The sequence below is a fragment of the Desmodus rotundus genome, chromosome 3, assembly GCF_022682495.2.
Source record: "Desmodus rotundus isolate HL8 chromosome 3, HLdesRot8A.1, whole genome shotgun sequence".
Lineage (NCBI taxonomy): Eukaryota > Metazoa > Chordata > Mammalia > Chiroptera > Phyllostomidae > Desmodus > Desmodus rotundus.
Genome location: NC_071389.1, coordinates 110,500,651 through 110,526,012, shown reverse-complemented (window position 1 = coordinate 110,526,012; position 25,362 = coordinate 110,500,651).

The following is a 25,362-nucleotide window of genomic DNA, read 5'->3' as shown; positions in this document are numbered from 1 at the left end:
ACAAAGCAAGCCTCAACAAATTCAAGAAAATTGAAATCATATCAAGCATTTTCTCTGACCACAAGGGACTGAAACTAGAAACCAACCCCAAAGGAAAAAACCCAAAACACTCAAAATCATGGAGACTGAATAGCATGCTATTAAATAATGAATGGGTCAAGAACGAGATTAGGGAAGAAATCAAAAACTTTCTGGAAACAAGTGAAAATGAACTCACAACAACCCAAAACCTATGGGACACTGCAAAGGCAGTCCTGAGAGGGAAGTTCATAACAATACAGGCCTACCTTAAAAAGATAGAAACATTTCAAACAAACAACCTAACCCTACGCCTACAAGAACTCGAGGAACAACAACAAAGACAGCCCAGAGCAAGCAGAAGGAAGGACATAACCAAGATCAGAGCAGAGTTAAATGACATAGAGACTAAAAGCACAATTCTAAGGATCAATGAATCCAGGAGCTGGTTCTTTGAAAAGATAAACAAAATCGACAAGCCTTTAAGTAGGCTCATCGAGAAAAAAAGAGAGAGGATCCAAATAAACACAATTAGAAATGAAAGAGGAGAGATTACAACTGATACCATAGAAATACAAAGGATTGTAAGAAATTACTACAAAGAACTGTATGCTAAGAAATTTGAAAACCTAGATGAAATGGACACATTTCTAGAAAAATATAATCTTCCAAAACTGAATGAAGAAGAAGCAGAAAACCTGAACAGACCAATAACAGCAGACGAAATTGAAGCAGTCATCAAAAAACTCCCAACACACAAAAGACCTGGACCAGATGGTTTCACAGGAGATTTCTACAAAGCATTTAAGGAAGAGCTAACCCCTATCCTTCACAGACTATTCGAAAAATCCAAACTGATGGAGGACTCCCAGACTCTTTTTATGAAGCCAGCATCATCCTAATCCCAAAACCAGATAAAGACACAACGAAGAAAGGAAACTTCAGGCCAATATCGCTGATGAACATAGACGCTAAAATTCTCCACAAAATATTGGCAAACCGCATCCAGCATTACATTAAAAAGATCATCCACCATGACCAAGTGGGATTCATCCCAGGGATGCAAGGATGGTACAATATTCGCAAATCAATAAACATAATACATCACATCAACAACAGCAAAGACAAAAATCACATGATCATATCAGTAGATGCGGAAAAAGCATTTGATAAGATACAGCACCCATTTCAGATAAAAACACTCAGCAAAGTGGGAATAGAGGGAGCATTCCTCAACATAATAAAGGCCATATATGAGAGACCTACAGCCAACATCATACTCAATGGACAAAAACTTAGAGCTTTCCCACTAAGATCAGGAACAAGACAAGGATGCCCTCTCTCACCACTCCTATTCAACATAGTATTGGAAGTCCTAGGCACAGCAATCAGACAATAAAAAGAAATAAAAGGCATCCAAATTGAAAAGGAGGAAATGAAACTGTCACTGTTTGCAGATGACATGATAGTGTACATGGAAAATCCTATAGACTCCACCAAAAAACTACTTGACCTAATAAATGAATTTGGCAAAACAGCTGGATACAAAGTCAATACTCAGAAATCAAAGGCATTCCTGTACACCAACAACGAAACTGCAGAAACAGACATCAGGACCAAAATCCCATTCGATATAGCAACAAGAAAAATAAAGTACCTAGGAATCAACCTAACCAAGGAGGTAAAAGACCTGTACTCAGAAAACTACACAACACTGAAGAAAGAAATTAAGGAAGACACAAACAAATGGAAGCATGTACCATGCTTATGGATTGGAAGAATTAACATCATCAAAATGGCCATACTACCCAAAGCAATTTATAGATTCAATGCAATCCCTATTAGAGTACCCATGACATATTTCACAGATATAGAACAAACATTTCAGAAATTCATATGGAACCATAAACGACCCTGAATAGCTGCAGCAATTCTGAGGAAGAAGAACAAAGCAGGAGGGATCACAATACCTGATATCAAACTGTATTACAAGGCCACTGTCATCAAAACAGCCTGGTACTGGCATAAAAACAGGCACATAGACCAATGGAACAGAATAGAGAGCCCAGAAATAAACTCAAGTCTTTACGGTCAATTAATATTTGACAAAGGAGGCAGGAGCATAAAATGGAGCAAAAACAGCCTCTTCAACAGATGGTGTTGGGAGATCTGGACAGCTCCGTACAGAAAAATGAAACTCGATCACCAACTTACACCATACACAAAAAGAAACTCAAGATGGATAAAAGACTTAAATATAAGTCGTAACACCATAAAAGTCCTAGAGGAAAACATTGGCAGGAAAATCTCACATTCCATGCAGCAACATCCTCACAGACACGTCCCCTAAAGCAAGGGACATAAAGGAAAGAATAAACAAATGGGACCTCATCAAAATAAAAAGCTTCTGTATGGCTAAAGAAAACAGCATTAAAATACAAAGAGAACCAACAGCATGGGAAAACATATTTGCCAATGATACCTCAGACAAGGGTCTGATCTCCAAAATATATAAAGAACTCACACAACTCCACTCCACGAAGACGAACAACCCAATCAAAAAAATGGGCAAAGGAGTTGAACAGACACTTCTCCAAGGAAGACATACAGAGGGCCCAGAGACATATGAAAAGATGCTCAGCATCACTAGCCATCAGAGAGATGCAAATTAAAAGTACAATGAGGTACCATCTCACACCAGTCAGAGTGGCCAACATAAACAAATCCACAAACAAATGTTGGAGAGGATGCAGAGAAAAGGGAACCCTAGTGCACTGCTGGTGGGAATGCAGACTGGTGCAGCCACTGTGGAAAACAGTATGGAATTTCCTCAGAAAACTAAAAATGGAACTGCCTTTTGACCCAGCAATTCCGCTGCTGGGATTATACCCTAAGAACCGTGAAACACCAATCCAAAAGAACCTGTGCACTCCAATGTTCATAGCAGCACAATTTACAATAGCCAAGTACTGGAAGTAACCTAAGTGCCCATCAGCAAACGAGTGGATCCAAGAACTATGGTATATTTACACAATGGAATTCTACGCAGCAGAGAGAAAGAAGGAGCTTATACCCTTTGTAACAGCATGGATGGAACTGGAGAGCATTATGTTAAGTTAAATAAGCCAGACGGTGAGGGACAAATACCATATGATCTCACCTTTAACTGGAACATAATAAATAGAAGAAGAAAGGAAACAAAATATAACCAGAGACATTGAAGTTAAGAACAATCTAACAATGGGCAGGGGGGAGTGGGGAGGGGATAGTGAGGAGAGGGGATTACAGGAACTACTATAAAGGACACATGGACAAAATCAAAGGGGAGGGTGGAGGTGGGGGAGGAAGGGGGTTCATCTGGGGTGGGGTGGAGGGAAGGGGAGAAAAGACACACCACTGTAATTGAGTAACAATACAAAATTAAAATTAAAAAAATTCTGACATTATTCTAAACCTGTATACCTTTTGAATAAATAGTTCCATTCCCTTTCATGAAAAAAACAAATGCTTGTGCATAGTCTTCTTTGATACTACTGTGAAACTCAACAAAAATGTGATTTCTTAAAGGTTAGTTGTAACACGGAATCAGACACCTATTAATGACCTTTTCCTGTTCTGCGACATTAGATATGTTAGTTTATCTTCAACTTTGAAGGGATCTGTTCCCCTTTTGTAGCATCATATATATTCCTTACTTGGGAAATGTTTATGGTTCTCTTTTCAATGTTGACACAATATAAAAGAAAATACATTTATCACTATTAATTTTATTAGAAAATATTAAGTACTGGAAAGCTATCAAGCTCCCAAAGGCAGATGCAAATATTTGACAAATCAATTAACATGATATACCACATAAAGAAAACAAAGTATAAAACTCATATGATCATATCAGTAGATGCAAAAACATTTTGATAAAATCCAGCAACAATTATAAAAAACTATCAGCTGAGAGGGAATAGGAGGAAAATTCACTATGACAAACACACAGCTAACATCAAACTCAATGGGGGAAAAGCTAAAAGGTCAGGAACAAGACAGGAATGTCCACTTTCACCACTCTTGGGCAACATGGTACCAGCAACAGCAATCAAACAGGAAAAAGAAACAAAGGCATTCAAATGGAAAGGAAGAAAAAACCTGTTATTTGCAAGCAACATACTGCTCTATATTTACCATAAGGATTAAAACCAAAATCTAAAACTGATCAATGATTTCAGTAATGTATCAGGATACAAAATAAATATTCAGAAATCAGTTGCATTTTATACACCAGTAACTATCAGAAAGGGAACCTAGGAGAACAATCCATTCGCAATTGAATCAAAATAAAATAAATAAAATAAAATAAAATAAAATAAAATAAAATAAAATTATATTCCATTAAAAAATACCAAGGAATAAATTGAAAAGAATGCACGATGGACAGACAGAGAAGTGCAGGAGAAGCCCTCCAATTAACTTCAAGGAGCCAGAAAGGGAACTCACAGTGCCCCAAGAGTGGGGGAATCCCTCACTACTTTTTCTTCCCCTGTTCCCTCATGCTGCAGACCCCGCACAAGCCCCAACGGGAATCTATAGGAGCCCAAACTCTGAGGGAGGGAAATCTTACTCTCCACTTGAAGGAGCTGAGGCACCAAGAGGATGGACAATCTCCCAGTGCTTTACTTCCTCTCTCTGCCCTCATGACACTTGGCTCAATTGTAGGCACAGTCACACACGTGGCTGCCATTGCAGGGTAACTAAAGCCCCAGCTTCCTGGCCAAACAGTGGGAGAAAGGGATCCCAGGAACTGCAAAATCAGGGAGCTCACGGAGGAGGAGGAGCCTGGGAAAGTGAAAACTCAAAGAGCAGTGTCAGAACTGACACTGAAATCATAGCGTACCCACAGAAGCTAGTCATAACCTGCACCCAGAAGATAAACCAGTCAATTGCCTTCTAAAGCGAAATATCAGCATGCTCCATAGGATTTAAATGAGACCCAAAGTCACATAATGCAATATTTAAATGATACAATAAAAAATGACTCCATGTGTGAAGAGTCAGGAAAACCTTAACTCATATGGGAAAAGATCATTAATATACCAGTCAAGAGGAAACAGATGCTGGAATCCTCTGATGTAAATCTTAAAGCAGCTTATGTACAAAATACTCCAAAAAGCAACAGTGAAAACCCTTGAAATGAATACAGAAATAAAAGCCTCAGCAAAGAAATAGAAGATATAAAGTAAAACCATGGGAAATTGTATTTGTATTCAACTGAGAAACACAAATTTAGTAGACTAAGTAGCAAAACAGAGATGACAGAGGAGTCAGTGAACTTGAATGAAGATCACTAAAAATCATCCAATCTGATACACAAAGAGAAAAATGATGGAAGATGAAAATGAACTGAAACAGAATCTTGGGACCTACTGGACAAGAACAAAAGGTCCAACATTACTGTCATCAAACTCCTAAAAGGAGAGGAGGAAGAACGTGGTGCTGAAAAAAATAAAGCTTGAAGAAATAAATAATGGCTACAAACTTTCAAAGTTTGATAAAAGACATAAATATAGATATTTCAAAAAATTCAGTGAACCCCAAACAGGCTGAAATGGAAGAAATTCATGCCAACACATCCTAAACTGATGATAACAAAAGACAAATGTGAGACAAAAAAAGACATTTTCAGACAAAGACTGAAAACATTTGACTATTAACAGTCCCTCACTGAAGAAGCCATAAAGAAAGAAAAGGTAATGTAGAAGGGAGGCAAAAGCTATGAGAAGGAAAAGTAAACCAAGGCATATGTAAACATAGAGGCAAAATGAATAAGTATTGACTGTATAAAACAACAACAATAATGATGATACTGTTAAAGACCAAATTTGGGGATTTTAAAAGAATGTCAAATTAAAATACTAAACAACAGTATATAAAATTGGAGGGTATAATCAGAGTTAAAAGAACTCTGAGGTCCTTTCATTGCTTGCATGAAGGGAAAAGATTGCCTTTGAGCTTTGGTAAGTCAAATATAGGTGTTGGACTTTAGAAGTAACTGAGATGTAGATGAATCAGATGCTGACCCTGCCAGCATGGAATGAGTATCCAAGCTCTTAGAGATGAGGAGAGTGACACAAAAATAATTTCAGTCCAAGGTTCAAAACCTAAAAAGATATAGATGCCAGAACAGGAGCACTGTGAGCATGCATCTCTGATGTCAAGTCCCATCACCTCCAAAGTTCCATGTCCTGTAGGGAGGATAAGATGTGGAGAGAATAGGTACTGTTCTGGGAAGTTCAGGTTTCTGACCCTTTGGTTTCTTGTAACCAGGCTCCTAGCATTCTAGGGTCCCTGTGTTGTTTGGAAGGAGGCTAGAAGTCATGAGCTCTCTCCACACTCTTCAGGTCTGCAGAAGATCCTGGGAGTCAGAACCAATTTCATACCAGAATTACTTGTTTCCTTCAGTGGCTCCCTCAGGGAACTAGTGCCAAGAAAGGAGTGGGTAAGTGTGTGCTAGGCACATCTGTATGTAGTAGGGGATGAATTTGGGGCCTATCCAATGCACTGCCCCAAGTAACCACATCTCCTTTCTTCTGTCCCTCAGTGATGTCCGCCTTCCACCACTGTCCCATAGCCTTGCCCCAGAATCCCTAATTCAGCTTCAACAGTTCATCTGCAGCTCCAGCCCATACTGTTCCCAGCTACTCCCAGGGACTTAGGCCCATGTGTCATTGATGAGTGGATGTGGTTGCTCAGTGATGCTACCAAACACCAGCTCTCTTCCCATGGTAGGTGATGTTCTGTAGGGCCTTCACCACCTGTAAACTCACTCGCCACTCGTCCTTCAGTTCGTTCGTTCTTCCAAGAAGGGAAGCAGGCTCTTCACAGACTCTGACTATAAGGAAGAAGGCACAGATCACTTACACCTGGGGATCATGCAACACTTGAGGAACAAGGATTTATGTGAGAAAAGAGATGGTGCCTAAGAGAAACAGGCACAGGGGATTGAGGGGCCTGGATGTGTCAAGGACATGGAAGGACTGTGCTCAGTCTCTGTGGGAGGCGTAATGGCCAAGCTGTGTAAGTCTACATACTGGATGTGGTACTGCCCAGTAATGATGGGGTGGGGGATAACCTAAGCCCTGAGTAACTAAGACACACAAGGGAGGTACATTAAATGGTTCTGAGACTGCCACGTGATTCCCATTGGGTCCCCCCATTCATACTTATCCCGGGTGCAGTGCCAAGTTACTGATCCCACAGAGCTTGTTTTCCTTCTTGATGAGGTCGGGCTCCTAAATCTACTTATAGATGTTGCTCACTAAGTTTTGCCATGGAGATTAAATAGCAGCTTTTTTCTTCCATCTGGGTTATGGGCCCAGCATGCTTGTGCTGCGTCACTCTGCTGTGTATTCTTTGTTCTTGGTAATATCATATAAGGTACTTTGTAGCACAAAGTACTCCAAAAGAGCACTGTGGAGGGACAGAAGTTTCTTGCTTTCACACTATAATCCGTAGTGTCCAGAAGGATGCTGACTGAAGTCTGGATGAATTCCACTGGGACATTCCAGAGGGTCATTTTGGCTCAAGAAAATATAAGTAGATAATCTGTGAGCTTGCTTGTTTGCAGTCCACAGCCTTACCCTTCACAGAGGTCTCAGGCCCCTGACACTCCAGGGAATCAGGGTGAATCCCCCAGCAATGCCGACACTCCTGCACATGGTTGTCATTAACTGAGGAATCAGCTGCCCAGATGGAAGACACTGCAGTTACAAGCTCAGAAGTACAGTGCTAGTGAGACACCTACCAAACACACAGACTTGCTTCAGAGTCCTGAAGGTATCCCACCAGAGTCAAAAGAAAACGATACTGGAGAAGTTGGCATTCTTGCTGTCTGTCACTACCAGAACCAATAAGTAGAGACAAAGATTGAGTCTTTATGGGTGCTTTATTTGAATGCCAGCAATCTGAGAAGATGGAAGGTTATGTACCCTCAAAAACCATGTTGAAATCACATCTCAAGCCAGCATTTCTATAAGGAGAAGAAAGGGTAGGTAAGAGGTTTGGAAAAAAGGTTAGTCTGTAAGAGTTGCAGCCCACAGCGATTTTCCTAGTACTTCCTTATCTGTCGATCAACAATTTTTGTATCTGTGTCTCAGGCCATCCCTCCCTGGAACACAAATGCTCAGTTACCACCTCCATCACTTGCAGAACCGCTGGGGCACAGTGGTTGAATTGTTTGTCAACCTTCTGCACTCACGTAGGTCAAGCACTCCAGGTCCCAGTATAACAGATTTCCACGTGCATTAATCACTTAAGCCTATCACCTAAAAGGCTAAAATTTTAACCCTTGAGTTCCCTATCAGAATTATAGACAATAATCAGCTGTACTACTGAAAGTCCACTAATTGAATCTGATCCTAAAACACCATCACAGAAACATCTACAATAATGTTTGAGCAAATAACTAGGCACCATGACCAGCCAAATTCACACATAAAATTAATCATCTTACCTAGGTAATAACTACAGCCATTTATTAAGCACTTAGTATATACCTTGTATACGGCATTATTCTGTTTAATTCTGTAAAGCCTATAAAGTATGTTTAACTATTCTCATTTTCATATATGAGGGAACCAAGTTTCAGAAAGATGTTATCTAACAGTTCATAAAATTCAGAAGCAATCAAATCACTCTGATCACTGCTAAGTTCAGATAAATAAAATTAGTGCATTTGACCAGAGTGGGAACTAGTTCTCTGGGCTTTCCACTCCTTTCAAAGTTTCAGAACCACGTTCCAGTAGCCTAACTGTCTCATGACTTTGGAAAAAGAATTATTGCCTTCTTACTTAATGCCAGACAAATGGCTAAGCACCTTATGTTCATTATTTCCTTTAATCCTTAGAGCAATTTTGAAGGACTGAATAAATCCATCAGAATTGGGTTTGGTGGTGACAGAAAAGGCAACATTGGATAAAATAGATAAAACATTATCTCTACTCCAATCCCCCACCAGATAAACAAAGTCTGCAGGGGAAGCTCTCCAAACTGGTAAACAGCTCTATTCTCATAATTGATCTCAATTCTTTCCATCTTTTGGCTCTGCTCTCTTCAACATATCACTTCCTTCTGAATGTCGAAAACAGATTCTTAGTTGCAACCATCATGTCAACATTCCAGTCACCAAGAAGACAGGTGGGACAACCATGGATGTGCCCCTGCCCTTCAAGGACCCGTCTCGGAAGTGGCATGTGCAACTTTCCCCTACACCCACTTGATCAGAACCTAGTGGTATGGCCACAGCTAGCGGCAAGAGAGCATGGCAAACATTCTTTTTTCTTGGCCAACAATTGCACAGTTTAAGGAAAAGAAGGGAAAAGGGGAGAATGGATATTGGAGGACAATACCAGAAGTGGTATTATATTTAATACCATTTTGTAGATGAAACCCCAAGCACAAGGAAACGAAGCACAGGGCATGAAGTAGTACAGTATAAAGAACTGGTCAGTAATAACTGTTATGTGGTAGAGGGAGCAAGGGTTCAAATCTAAGTTTTAGAATGATTTTTAAAAATAAAATGCATTCAAAGTTAGGTCAACAATAATGACATTTCACGGCAATCTGATGTGCCTTCTTGAGTGACAGAGGGTTAGAGTTGGTGCTGTTTCACTGTATGCAACCCGAAGTCTGCCTTTCAGGCTCTAAACCAAAATCTGAATACACCTATGGAAATGTGTCAGGAGGCGTGGGAATGTCATACAACCGTGTAGATGGGCATGTCACACAACTCATGTAGAGGAGGGGACAAAAGATGGGAAACTAGGTACTATGTGACTCTACCACCCTACCCCTCCCTTTTGTCATTTGACACTTTGCCTGAAGATTCAACGAAATGCATCCAGAGCGGTTGTCACTCAGGTTTATTCCTTAGCCCCCCAAACTACGATGGAAACCACCTTGTTTTAAGATAAGAAAAGACATTTTATTTGCAAATGTTACACTGATTGCCAACAATCAATAACCTAGGGGAGAAAAGACAAGGAATGTACTGCATGTTTTAAGAGAAAAGCTGCCTGTTTGGGCTGCCATCCAGTCAGACAAAAGGTGGGAGAGACTCCAGTAGGGTCAAGTGCTGACATGTAGACAAAGAACTGGGAAAGGCTCTAGTGCCCAGTTCTCAAAGTTCTCAGTGACTCGTGAGCAATTTGTTTTTGGACAGGCCCAGATTCTTCAGGGGGCCTTTTGAACTTTGGTGGTTGTGACTGTGGAGTATTTTTTACCCTCCTTTGCACCAGCTGCACAGTGAATTTAGAAGGCCTGGGAGCCAATGATGTCTTTCGTGTGTGTTGAAGAGCCTCTTTGTTCTTCGGGCTCTCTTGCCAGGTGCATTGCAGTGTGCCAGAATGGTGCTGACAGAATCCTGTATGTCTCTGAGAGGGTGTTTGCTCATACTTTCCAGATCTGAAACCAGAAAGGAGGAGACTCAGATTCTCACTCTGAGGACTGTTTAACCAAACCCCCTTATTCCCACCTCACATGTCAGATTATAATATAACTTCATAGAGGGAAGTTATATTAGAAGTTTTTATGAGGTTTATATGAAGAAACTTCTATTTAGAAGTTTCATCTAAATTATGGGTTAAAAAAAAGAAAACTCAAATATTGGCTAATAAAAGCCTGTTAGTTGGGAAGGGTAGTGACTGGAATTTATGTCAACACAGAAGAGAAGGTTAAAATATTGTTTTTCTTTAAATTTTGTTAAGCTCAATGTGCATGATAAAAGTCTCCTTTTTTGTATCCAGTCTGAGGCAACTCTTAAGCCTGTATGTAAGGGGGCGTAAATAAGAGTGTTCATGGTAGCTTGTCTGAATAGCAAAAAAATCAGAAACAACTTAAATATTAATCTATCAAGGGTTATAGGAATGCAGGAGATCTTTATGTAGCAACTTACTAAGTGGGGCAAAAAGCAAGTTGCAGAAACTGTTTCCCAAATAGGAAAATGATAATGGACTGCACAGCAAACAGGCAGGGGGTGGGAAGAACAAGAGTTGGGAATTAATAGACTTTTATACACATATCGATTTTGTTTTGCAATGAGACTATATTCACGAATTTCTCCTACATTTAAATTACTTTTAAAATATTTTAATGCAGGTAAAAAGAACACAAAACTGCAAGTTCTTGGAGGGGCAGAGACCTTGTCTGCCTCACACACCACTGTGGTGTCAGCCCCTGGAGCACATGATAAAGGTGCAGTGACCAGCATGTTTTATTAACAGGGATTTTATCCAGTGAGTCTAATGATGGATCATTTGTTTCTTTCCTGTTACTTCTCTCCACTTAAGCCTTCATATATAATATTTACACTGGTAAAAATAAATTTGACTTAAAGTAATAAAATATAGCCTTAAGGGATTCCCCCTTCCTCCTTCCTATCTTGCCCCACCTCCTGGTGTAACCCGGAACTCCAGAAAAAGGCCCAGACTCACTATCTTGTAAGAGCTGCACATCATCCTCATGTATGTCCTTCAGGTTCAACTTCCCAGTGATTGACGCTAAGGACAGAAGAGATATAAAGTCCTTCCAGAATTCCTGGATCTTTGGGCCATCCCCTTCCCCCAGGGTCAGTAGTGAACAAGGAAGTCTGTAAACCAGTTTTAGCAAGGAATGTATCTCACAGATGTCTTGCTCCCTACATGTCAGTGTCCTGGGGAAAGAAGAGTTGTGACCCAGGAAAAATATTGTCAGCAGGTGACGAGCATGAGCCAAGGATGTTAAACTTCAGGGAGTTCCCACATCCATAGAAAGATGAGCGCACAGGCAATTAATGTGCAAGAATAAAATACATATTGTCAATATATATACCATAAAAATATTTAACTTCACTGCTGATAAAAAAATATCAATCAAAACAACATGCTTCTCATTTTTACCTATCATTGGTAATAATTTTTAAAACATCCTACCCGGGGTGGGCAAATGTCTGGAGAAATGGACACTCACATACAGTACTGGTGACAACAACAAATGATCTAACTTTGTAGAATGCAGGTTGGCAATGAGCACCAAAGTCCTTAAAACTGTGCACACCCTCTGGGCCCAGCAACTCTACTTTTAAGAAATTTATCTTAACAAAATAATCATGATGGCATACAGACATTTAACCACTATGTCCCTGACTATGGAATTGAAAGATGACACAGTCTCAATGTTCAAAAATAAAGGTTGGTTTCATAAATCCATCTATGCAATAGAATTAATATTATGCAGTCATGAAAAGTAATGTTGAAAGGTATCTAATGCATGTACTGGTGATACAACTGTATAGCAATGTTTGTGTTTTTTTTTAATCCTCACCCGAATCTTTGCTTATTGATCTGAGAAAGAGAGAGAGAAAAACAGAGAGACAGACATCAGTGTAAGAAACACCAGTTGGTTTCCTTGTGTCCAGCACAAACTGGCATCAGAGCCACAACCCAGGTATGCACCCTGAAGGGGAATCAAACCTGCAAACTTTTGGTGCACAGGACAATGGTCCAACCAAATTAGTCACCTGGCCAGGGCCCAAAGTTTGTACTTTTTAAAAGTGCTATATATGTGTGTCTGTGTTGAGTACTTTGTTTTAAAAAATTCTAGGATGTTAGTAGTGGTTAAATCCAAATGATGGAAGTTCTAGCATTATTTATTGTCTTCTTTTAGTCAATCTGAATATTTTATGCTTTCTAACATTAATGCATACTGTTATTGTGGAACGTTTAAAACAAAAGTATTTGGGAAAAACCATGGGGTTCCAGTTGAAGCAACAGTCTTTTCCCTGCCAAGTGTATACAGTTCTCTTCTCACAAAGCAGCATGCCTTGTGGGTAGATGCGCACAGAGCCAGGGCAAAGGCAGCTAGCTTCCCAGGCCTTTCTGACACACAATTTGAGGTCAACCTCTCTAATCAGGTCACAGCTGGAAAAGGATGTGACCAGCTTCCTAACATTGTTCTGGCTGTACCCTGTAGCAAAATGTTAAGGAGAGCTTTCCTGCTATAGGGGAGGGAGGATTTGACAGGAGGGACCACCTTACCTATAAAGGTGACTGCAGCTGCCTGTAGGAAGGGCTGAGTGCTCTGTAGGAAATCAAAGCTCTGACACAATAAATCCCCCAAGAACTGCGTCTTTCGTGTGCTCACCTGTGGAGTCAAAGAGGAGTGGTGCTGACCAGGGAAGGGACTCGACTAAAGACCTGCTTGCAGCCATGCCTCTCTCACCCTGTCCAGAAGCAGCACTGGTTTCTGTCTTCAGTCAGCTTAAATCATTTGAACCTGCACACTCAGACACTCCCACCCACCCATCTCCAAAGAGCACACTCAGCAGAAAGTTGATAAAAGAGCTCTGCTCATTGATACCAACATGATAGTGGAGGAAACAATGGATGTGGAGTTAGAAGACCCAGGTCTGAATACTGGCCCTGACATTGGCTTAAGTTTTCTCATCTGTAGAGTTGAAATAAAACCTGCCCAACCACCATTGCATGACTACAAGGCTCCAATGGGAGAATGGATGTGATAGTGCTTTGTAAACTGTAAAGTGCTCTATCTATGTAAGGGACCCAAATTCATAATATTAGAATTACTCATGTTAGTTCCCAACTGACTTGCTTCTCCCTGACATGTTTGCTTTTCAACAAGGACTCTTGAAGTCACACAAGCCACACATCCTCAGCACCCTCATGACTGATCTAAAGCCCTGAGGACACCCGCCTCTATCTCTTCCTGACATCTCTAAGCAGAAGGCCTCTATCCCACTGCCATCTACTCCCCTTGCATGATGTCCTTAGCCTCTGAAGGCAGAGATTGGGATGCTAGGAGGATCAGATATGAAGGACCAGGGGCTGGCATCCAAACATGGGTTGCCAGACTTTGCTGATGATGAAGAATGAGAATCAAGGACAGGAAAGATGCCATCTTCTGTCAGCCCTCTCCGCTTTACTCACCTAGCCTGTCACTGAGGCCCTAATGTGAATACTGTGACCTGGCTTCCTCAGAGACTCTTACTCACCAGGTACTTGCATATTTCTTCCAACATGTGGATGTGGTCACTGAGGTCGGAATCCTGGAACTTGTGTGTCAATGATGGCCAGCCCATCACTCTGGTCCATTCAATCAGGGCCCTTCCACAGGCCTGTGGGAGGGAAACAAGGAAATCCTCAAAGCCTCACTCCTATAACTCTGCAGAGCCCGGCCAGAGGCTAAGAGGAGGACCCAAAGTGAAGGTGGGCCTCAAGGGGTTTGGTTGGGATTAGTAGCTGGGATCAGGTGAAACATGGGGCCTTGTCCATGTCAAGGGACATAAACAGCTTCAGGGAGCAGAACCATATCAGTATAGGAGTAATGGAACCTGAGAGAGGGTAAAAGTGCTCAGATCCAGTAGAGAGGGTGGGACCAAAGAGGTGGACAGGGAATGCAGACCCCAGACTTGGCTCATGAAAGAGGACTAAAGGGAAGGGGCTATCGTCTAGCAGGAAGGGGTTGAATCAGGCTGAGGTTGGCAAGACAGAGGACACTAATACCTTGACTACATCAGTGTTGTTGTCCTGCAAGCTGAGCAACAGTGGGACTAAGAAGCTGTTGACCTCTTTTCGGAGGGGAGATCCAGGTTTGCATTTTTTAAGTCGACAAAGCATGTGGCCAAGGGCAGAGGTGGCTGAGATCTTCACCTCGTCCTTCTCCTGCCATGAAGATTGAAATGGAGGTGAGAAGGCTTTGGCTTCCCTCTGGCCTTGCTGACCTGGCTTCCATACTCCCTACACTTCATTCTTTGTGAGGAAAGGACATTGAGGCCATTGTGTTTGCATACTGGAAAGGCAGCATGACTTGTGTAGCTCAGGAATTCTCGTCAGCCCTCTAGAGCTAATGAGTCAGTTTCTTAAGGCACAGTGCTAGGGAAACCAAGATTAAAATTTCAATTCTACCACAAACCATATTTACCATCTGTAACTTTATTCTCTTAGGGGATTTACCTCAAGAATGCCAAATTTTTTAAAACACACATAGAATGATCCTACTTATGCTCTGAATAACATTGCTTAAATCTATATTAGCTTTAAATCTATAAATAATTGTATATAGAGTAATAATTGTATATATTAATAAATAATTATATAAATCTATAATGAATATAATTGTTTAAATCTATATTAACCATGATCACAAACAGCTACACTTTGTATGCCTTCAGGAGTATATTATAGATAAAATGAACAAATATTTATTGAGCACCTATCATGAGCTAGGCACAGTACTAAACAATAGGCATAATAGGACAAGATAGTCTCTAAACTTGTAGGATAAAAAAGGACATTTTAACAAGTCGAATATACACATTATCATCTTTTGCACAGAGCACATAATGGCTAAACAGAGAGGTGATTCAATGGTAAAACTTTAACTTAAAAAACAGGATCTAAGATGGTGGTGGAGTAGGGGGAAATTACACTCACTTCCTCCCAGGGCCAAACCGAAATTACAACTAGATTATAGAACAATCAACCTGAATAACCACCTGAGGACTAGCTGACTAGAAGTCTTACCACCAATGATTTACACAAGAAGCCACACTGAGACTGATGGGAAGGGCTGAATTGCAGAAAGGGCTGGCCCTGTGCCCACACTCAGCAGTTGAGAATCTGGAAGGATACCTCACCTATAAAGGTAAACTCTTAGGAGCGAGGGGTCTCAACCCTCCACCAGCTCCCCAGCCCAGAGAAACAGAGCCAGGAAGAGAAACCCACCCAACATCTGGCTTGAAAATCGGCAGGCATTTTATCCACTAGGGAGAGAAGGGATTCTGCCAGAAACCCAGGTGTCCTCTTAACAAGTCAGCACAAATAGAGAATCTTAAAAGCAACAAGAGAAAAGCAGTGAGTTACCTACAAGGGAGCTCCCATACGATTATCAGCTGATTTATCAATAGAAACTTTGCAGGACAGAAGGGACTTGTAAGAAATATTCAAAGTGAGGAAAATCAGGGACCGACAAACCAAGACTACTCTACCCAGGAAGGCTATCATTTAAAATTGAAGGAGAAATGAGAAGCTTCCAAGACAAGAAAAAGCTCAAGGAGTTCATTACCACCAAACCAGTGTTATGAGAAATGTTAGAGACTTCTTTAAGAAGAAGGAAGGGAAAAAACAGGAGCAGAATTATAAAGAATTAAATGGCAATACATACGTACCTATAAAAAACATTTTCAATGTATATGGATTAAATGCTCCAATTAAAAGGTACAGGTTAGCTGAACGAATCAGAAAAGAAGACACATAAACATGCTGTCCAAAGAGCCCCTCCTCAGAAAGAAAGACACACACAGACAGAAAGAGATGGAAAAGAGGTTTCATGCAAATGGAAACAAACAAACAAAAAGCTGGGGTAGCAACACTTGTATCACACAAAATGGACTTTAAACAAAGGCTATAACAAGAGACAAAGAAGAACATTACATAATGATAAAGGGATCAATCCAACAAGAGGACGTAACTCTTGTAAACACTGATGTGCATACCGTAGGGGCACCTAACTATGTAAATCAAATATTGATGAACATAAAGGACAGATTGACAGTAATACAGATATTGTATAAAAAATTTAAGACAGCATTGACAATTAACATTGTCAGAGCATTTCACCCCAAAGCAGCAAACTATACATTCTTTCACGTGCACATTAAATACTTTCCAGGATAGACCACATATTAGGACACAAAACCACTCTCAATATGTTTAAGAAGACTGAAAATATATCACACATCTTCTCTGACCACAATGGTATGAAACTAGAAATCAATTACAAGACAAAAACTGAGAAACACACAAACACACGTAGGCTCAATAACACTTTACTAACCATTGAATGGGTTAACAATGAGATCAAGGAAGAATCAAAAGAGACCTTAAGACAAGTGAAAATAGATATATGGCAAGGAAGATGGTGGAGGAGTGAATGGAAATGACATTGACCTCCCCCCAGGGCCAATCTGGAATTACAACTCAAGTGTGGAGAAACCACCAGAACAAACAACTGAGCAATAGCCAGAGAGAAGCCGTATAACTTTGTATAGATGGAAGAATCAGCTTCGGCACAACCTGTCTAGGAAGGAGTGAGGTATAGACACAAGAGGGCTGGCTGGGCGCCCACAGGTGGCAGCTCTGGAGGGATAATTAAGCAGCCAGCTGGATAACCGTGAGAAGAATGGGGTCTAAACCCTAAGCTAGGATTCCCAGCCTAGAGCACCAGAGCCCAGAGCCCCAAAAATACACAGATAACAACCAGCAGCGAAAAGCAGCAGGGCTGCAGAGACAGAGGGCTGGAGACACAAGAGCCATTGAAAGGGCCAACACACAAATTTTTATTTGCAGCCACTTACCCTGGGCTCTGGCAAAGGCACGGGGCAGAGTGGACTGGTGATGCCAGAAGAGAGACTAAGGACTGAAGCTTGGGGCGAGAACTGAGAGAGTAGACGCCAGGGTCCCAGTGCTGACTCATCCCCCAGACAGCAGCAGCCATTGTGCTCAGGCAGACCATTCCCCTTGGAGCAGCAGCAGCCTGAGGGGAAAACAATATCCTCCACCCCAGTAGGGATTCAGCTGGCCCTATGGTGCTTAAACCTGACTGCTGAGTGCACAGTGACCAGAAAAACAGTTGAAGGAGACAGCCAGGGACAGCAGATCACTGGAAGTATGGAACAGGCTGCCTAAGGTCACACAGGGTCAACATCTGACATCACCAGAGGCAGACCCAGAAAGAAAAAAACAAGGGTAAATATAAGAGGCTACCAAGACAAAAGCCACTGTGGTCTTCTTCATGATTTGTGATATTATCTTTCCTGCATAGCTTTTTAACATTCCTTTCTTGTCCAGCAACTCTGTACATATTAAGTCACTAGATTTTATACTATAACGTATTTCAATTCACATATTTTGTCCGTCTCTCTTCTTAGCCCATTTTACCTTCCTCTTTCCTCAAAATATTTTCATTTCAAATTATGTTTACTCTCTCACTACAACTTGCTTCCATTCCACCGCCTTTCTATTTCTCCCCCTTCCAGACACACAAAACCTATTGTCTTGTCAAGGGTCCTTTCACATCCTTTTGCCCTGCTCTTAAAATCCTGCATTCTCTCTCCACCTTCAACAATCTTTGCTAGTCATTTGTGGGTAGGGTAGTTGTTGTTGCATTATTTTGTTGAAAATTTACCTCTAGAGCTTCACTAATTCTGTATTGCATATATCAAATTTTACTGGGACCCTCTCCTATCCTCTTTTTTTGTCTCAAATTTTAATTTTTTTTGCCAACTGAACCTGTTTTTATTTCTTTTTTGTCTTTCTTCTATTTCTCTTTTATGCTGACCTTGTTGTTTTCTTTATTCTCCCTTCCCCCCCTTACATCCCAAATTTTTTTTTTTTCCCTCTCTAACCTGGTGTTTGTTCCTCACTCTTAGAATTCCTTCTCCCTCCATCATTTCAAAATCACTTTCCCTTCCTCTAAACATCTCCTAGACTTTCCTTTGTTTCTGTTTTCCTTCTTATTCCCATACCACCTATATTAATTTTAGTTCGTTTGTTATTGATAGTACTGTGATGGATCTCTCTCTCCAATTTGGTGCTTGTATTTTCATTAATTATTTACTACTTTTCCTTCATTTTTCCTCCACTCACTCACCTTATTTTATATTAGTTTAATTTCTGTTTAAACCTAATATTATACACTTCCCTTCTCATACTCCATTCCACATTCTTCATTTCCATTTTTATTCACAAGGTAAATTTTACCTTCTCTCTTTCCATTGCTCCAAATCACAACTCTGATTAGTGCTCCTCACTCTACCCTCCCCAAATCACTTTTCTTTCAGTAGGTCATCTGATATTCAGTCTTTTTTTCGTATAATAGTCTTAATCTCATTACACCTTTATTAATGCTGGTTTATTTGCTGTTGATAGGGGGGTTGTAGGGGGAGTTGTATTTGTGGGAGCGGGTTTGTCTCCTGGGCTTTGTGGTTTTGTTCTGGCAGCACGTGCACAACAGCACACAGGACGTGGTGGGTTGAGTGGCCCTCAGCCAACCAGCTGGAGGGAAGGAAGCACAAAAGAAAGCCCCAACAACAATCAAAAGCCAATTACATCCAGGGAACAAACATAAAAGGCATAAAGGGCATCACAAGAACATCAAGTTCAGGTGATCAAGGAGACTGCAACACTGAATCTCACAGGCGTCCTACCATAGAAGTTCACACCACAAAGTCTGAAAGTCAAAAAAGATCAACTTAAGAAGCAGAAGCAAAGAAGATGAGTCCCACAAATAATGGGAAGAAAAAGAAACAATTCCCAATCAAAAGGTAAGGACACATCCTCAGAAACAATGCCAAATGAAATAGAAGCAAGTCAACTATCAGATATTAAGTTCAAAACAATGGTTATAAGGAAGCTCAGTGAACTCAGTGCGAATTACCAAAAACTACAGGGAAACTACAAGGAACTTACACCAAACTATATCAACATGAAAAAGGAAATAGAAACTATCAACAAGAGCCAAGAGGAAATTAGAAATACAATTTCTGAATTGAAGAACACAGTAGAAGGAATCAAAAGCAGGCTCAACGAAGGAGAGGATCCAATCAGTGAGCTGGAGGACAAAGTAGAAAAAAAACTCCCCAAAAGACTAAGAAAAGTAAAAAAGACTCAAAAACCAAAGAGGGTTAAGGGAAATGCAGGACAACATGAAATGGAATAATATTCGTATAATAAGGATACCAGAAGTAGAAGAAGAGGAGCAAGGAACATAAAACCTATTTGAAAAAATAATGATGGAAAACTTCCCTAATTTGAAGAGAGAAAAAGTCACACAAGTCCAACAAGTAGAAAGGCTCCTAAACAACAGGATCCCAAAGAGGCTCAGTGCAAGACACATCATAATTAAAATGGCAAAACTCAAAGGCAAGGAGATAATCCTAAAGGCAGCAAGGGAGAAACGAGAAGTAACATACAAGGGAGCCCCAATGAGGCTGGCAGCTGACTTCTCAACAGAAACACTACAAGCCAGAAGGGAATAGCAAGAAATATTCCAAGTAATGAAAAGCAAAGGCCTGCAACCAAGACTACTCTATTCAGCAAGGCTCTCAATTAAAAGGGAAGGCCAAATAAGGAGTTTCCAAGATAAAAACCTAAACAAATACTTCTCCTCCAAACCAGCACTGCAAGATAAGTGAAAGGGACTGCTTTAGGAAGAGGAAGAAAAACAGTGAGAGAGAAAGGAACAAAGGTACAAAGGGAGTAAAATGGCAATGAATAAGCACCCATAAACTATAACCTTAAATGTCAATGGAATAAATACTCCAATCAAAAGACATAGGGTAGCTGAAAGGATAGAAAACATAACCTGCCCATATGCTGCCTACAAGAGACCCTCCTCAGATCAAAAGACCTACACAGACTGAAGGTGAAAGGTTGGAAAAAAATATTCCAAGTAATGGACAGGAAAAAAAAAGCCAGGGTAGCAATACTTATATCTGGCAAAATAGACTTCAAAACAAGGGTCATAAAGGGGGACCCAGAAGTACACTTCATAATACTTAAGTAAAGAATCCATCGAGAAGACATAAACATTATAAACATGTATGCAGCCAGCATAGGAGCTCAAAAATATATAAGGAAAATTTTGGAGGACTTCAAGAAAGATATAGACAGCAACACTTATACTAGGGGATTTTAACACTGTCAAAAATGGATAGATCTTCCCAACAAAATGTGAACAAAGATATGGTGGCACTGAACAATGTTCTAGATCAAATGGACTTCACTTATGTATATAGAATCTTTCATTCAAAAGAAGCAGAGTACATATTCTTTTCAAGTGCACATGGAACATTTTCATAGACCATATGATACGACACAAAACAAGCCTCAACAAATTCAACAAAATTGAAATCATATCAAGCATATTCTCAGACCACAAGGGACTGAAACGAGAAACCAACCTGAAGGAAAAGTCTCAAAAACACTCAAACTCACGGAGATTGAATAGCATGCTATTAAACAATGAATAGTCAAGAATCAGATCAAGGAAGAAATCGAAAAGTTTCTGGAAACAATGAAAATGACCTCACAAGTCCAAAACTTATGGGACACAGCAAAGGCAGTCTTTAGAGCGAAGTTCATAGCAATGCAGGCCTACCTAAAAAACACAGAAACATTTCAAACAAATAAGCTAACCCCACATCTACAAGAACAGGAGGAGCAACAACAAAGAAAGCCCAGAGCAAGTAGAACTAAGGAAATAACCAAATTTAGAGCAGAATTAAATGACATAGAGACTAAAAGCACAATTCTAGGGATCAATAAATCCAGGAGCTGGTTCTTTCAAAAGATAACCAAAATTGACAAGCCTTTAAGCAGACTCATCAAAAGAGAGAGAGAGAGAGAGAGAGAGAGGACCCAAATGCACAATATCAGATATTAAAGAATGGAGATTATAACTGATACCACAGAAATACAAAGGATTGAAAGAAATTGCTATGAAGAACTATATACCAAGAATATTAGTAACCTGGGTGAAATGGGCAATATTCTAGAAAAATACAATCTTCCAAAACTGAATGAAGAAGAAGCAGAAAGCCTGAACAGACAAATAGCTGATGAAATCAAAGTAATAATCAAAAAACTCCCATCACACAAAAGCCTTAGACCAGACAGTTTCACAGGAGAATTTTACAAAACATTTAAGGAAGAGCTAACCCCTATCCTTATAAGGCTATTCAAAAAAATCCAAGAACAGGCAAGACTCTCAAACTCATTTTATGAGACCAGCATCATCCCAATCCCCAAACCAGACAATGACACAATAAAAGAAAACTACAGGCCATATCACTGATGAACATAGACTCTAAATTCCTCAAAAAACTGCTGGCAAACCACTCCAGCAATACATCAAAAGATCATACACCATGATCAAGGGGGATTCATCTGAGGGATGCAAGGATGTACAACATATGGAATAAATTGTGTATATATAAATTGAAATTCCATACTGTTTTCCACAGTGGCTACAACAGTCTGCATTGGCACCAACAGTGCACTAGGGTTCCCTTTTCTCCACAACCTCCCCAACACATGTATTTTGTTGATTTGTTTATGATGGCTATTCTGACTGGTGTGAAATGGTATCTCATTGTGGTTTTAATTTGCATCTCTCTGATGGCTAGTGATGCTGAGCATCCTTTCAGATGCCTCTAGTCCCTCTATATGTGCTGGTTGGAGACGTGTCTGTTCAGGTCCCTTGCCCATTTTTAATTGGATTGTTTGTCTTCCTGGAGTGGAATCATGATTTCTTTATATATTTTGAAAATCATACTCTTGTCCAAGGTATCTTTGGAAAAATGCTTTCCCAAATGGTTGGTTCCCTTTTTATTTTGCTGATGTTTCTTTAGCCATGATGATTTTTAATTACATGTTGTCCTATGTTTCTTTTTTGCTTTATGGCCCTTTCTCTAGAGGAGAAAAGGTGAAAATATTCCTATGTAGAAGATCTGAGATTCTCCTACCTATGTTCTCCTCTAGGGCTTTTATGATGTCACAACTTATATTTAAGTCTTTTTTTTCCAACTTAAGTTTATTTTTGTATATAGTTTAAGTCGTTTAAATGGACAAATTCATGGAAAAATAGCATCTTCCAAAACTGAATGAAGAAGAAGCACAAAGCCTGAACCAACAGAGAAGAGCTGGTGAAATTGAAGCAGTAATCAAAATCTCCTCCCAGCACACAAAAGCCCTAGACCACATGGATTCAAAGTAGAATTTAAAAAAATACCTTTAAGAAGGAGCTAAACACTATCCATCTCAGACTATTTCAAAAGCATTCAAGAAGAAGGAAGACTCCCAAACTCTTTTGACAATGCCATCATCCTAGTCCTAAAACCAGATCAACACACAAAAAAGAAAGGAAACTACAGGTCAATATCAGTGATGAACATAGATGCTAAATTCCTCCACAAAATATTGGCAAACTGCATGCAGCAATACATTAAATATATCATACACCACGATCAAGTGGAATTCATCTCAGAGATGCAAGGATAATATAGTAGATGCACATCAATCAATGTAATACATCACATAAACAAAAGGAAAGACAAAAATCACAGGATCGAATCAGTGGATGTGGAAAATGCATCTGAAAAAGTACAGCACCCATTTATGATAAAAACACTCAGCAAAGTGGGGTTAGAGAGACCATACCTCAATATAATAAAGGCCATATATGAGAACCCTACAATGAACGTCATACTCAATGGGCAAAAATTAAAACCTTTCCCCCTAAGATCAGGCACAAGACCAAGATGTCTGCTTTTACCATTTCTATTCAACACAGTATTGGAAGTCCTACCCACATCAATCAGACATAAGAAGAAATAAAAGGCATCCAAATTGGAAAGGCGGAAGTAAAAGTGTCATTGTTTGCAGATGACATAATAGTGTATATAGAAAACCCTACAGATTCCACAAAAAAACTACTCGACCTAATAAGTGAATTTGGTAACACAGCAGGTTACAAAGTTAATATTCAGAAATCAAAGTCATTTTCTGTACACCAACAACAAAATGTCAGAAACAGACATCAGGAACAAAATCCCATTTGCTATAGCAACAAGAGAAATAAAGTACCTAGAAATAAACCTAACCAGGGAGATAAAAGACCTTTACTCAGAAAACTACACAACACTGAAGACAGAAATTAAGAAAGGTACAAATAAATGAAAGCATATACCGTGTTCATGGATTGGAAGAATTAACATCATCAAAATGGTCATACTACCCAAAGCAATTCATAGATTCAATGCAATCCCCATTAAAACACCAAGGACATATTTCACAGGTATATGATATACATTTCAAATATTCATATGGAACCATGAACAACCCTGAATAGCCACAGCAATTTTGAGAAAGAACAACGAAGTAGGAGGGATCACCATACCTCACATCAAACTATATTAGAAGGCCACTGAAATCAAAACTGTCTGATACTGGCATAAGAGTAGACACATACATCAATGGAATAGAATAGAGAGCCCAGCAATAAATCCAAGTCGCTTTGGTCAATTAATATTTGATAAAGGGAGCAGAAGCATAAAAAGGAATAAAAACAACCTCTTCAACAAATGGTGTTGGGATGTCTGGACAGCTCCATGTAAAAAAATGAAACTCAATCACCAAATTACACCACATATAAAAATAAACACCAGATGAATAAAGACTTAAATATAAGTCATGATACCATAAAAGTCTTAGAGCAGAACATAGGGTGGAAAACCTCAGATATTCCATGCAGCAATATTTCCACTTATATGTCCTTTAGAGCAGGGGACATAAAGGAAAGAATAAACAAATGGGACCTCATCAAATTGAAAAGCTTCTGCATGGCGAAAGAAAACAATAGCAAAATGAAAAACGAACCAACAGTATGGGAAAATATATTTGCCAGTGATAACTCGGACAAGGGTTTGAGCTCCAAAATATATAAAGAACTCACATGACTCCACACCATGAAGACAAACAATCCAATTAAAAAATGGGCAAAGGACCTGAACAGACACTTCTCCAAGCAGCACATATACAGGGTCCAGAGACATACGAAAGGATGCTCAGCATCACTAGGATCAGAGAGATGCACATTAAAACCACAATGAAATACCACTTCACACCAGTCAGAATGGCCATCATAAACAAACCAAGAAACAACAAGTGCTGGTGAGGTTGTGGAGAAAAGGGAACCCTAGTGCACTGTTGGTGCCAATGCAGACTGTTGTAGCCTCTGTGGAAAACAGTATGAATTTCCTCAGAAAACTAAAAATGGGATTTCCTTTTGACCTGGCAATTCCACTGCTGGGATTACACTCTAAGAACCCTGAAACACTGATTCAAAAGAACCTATGCACCCCAATGTTCATAGCAGCACAATTTACAATAGCCAAGTGCTGGAAGCAGCCTAGGTGCCCATCAGCAAATGAGTGCATAAAAAACCTGTGGTACATTTACACAATGGAATACTACACAGCAGAAAGAAAGAAGGAGCTCTTACCCTTCACAACAGTGTGGATGTAACTGGGGAGCATTATGCTAAGTGAAGTAAGCCAGGTGGTGAAAGACAAATACCATATGATCTCACCTATAAGTGGAACCTAATTCACAAATCAATCAACCAAGAAATACAAAACCAGAGACATTGAAATAAAGAACAAACTGATAGTGACCAGGGAGTAGTAGGGAGGGAAATAACGGGTAGAAGAAGGGAAAGGGTCATCAAAGAACATGTATAAAGAAC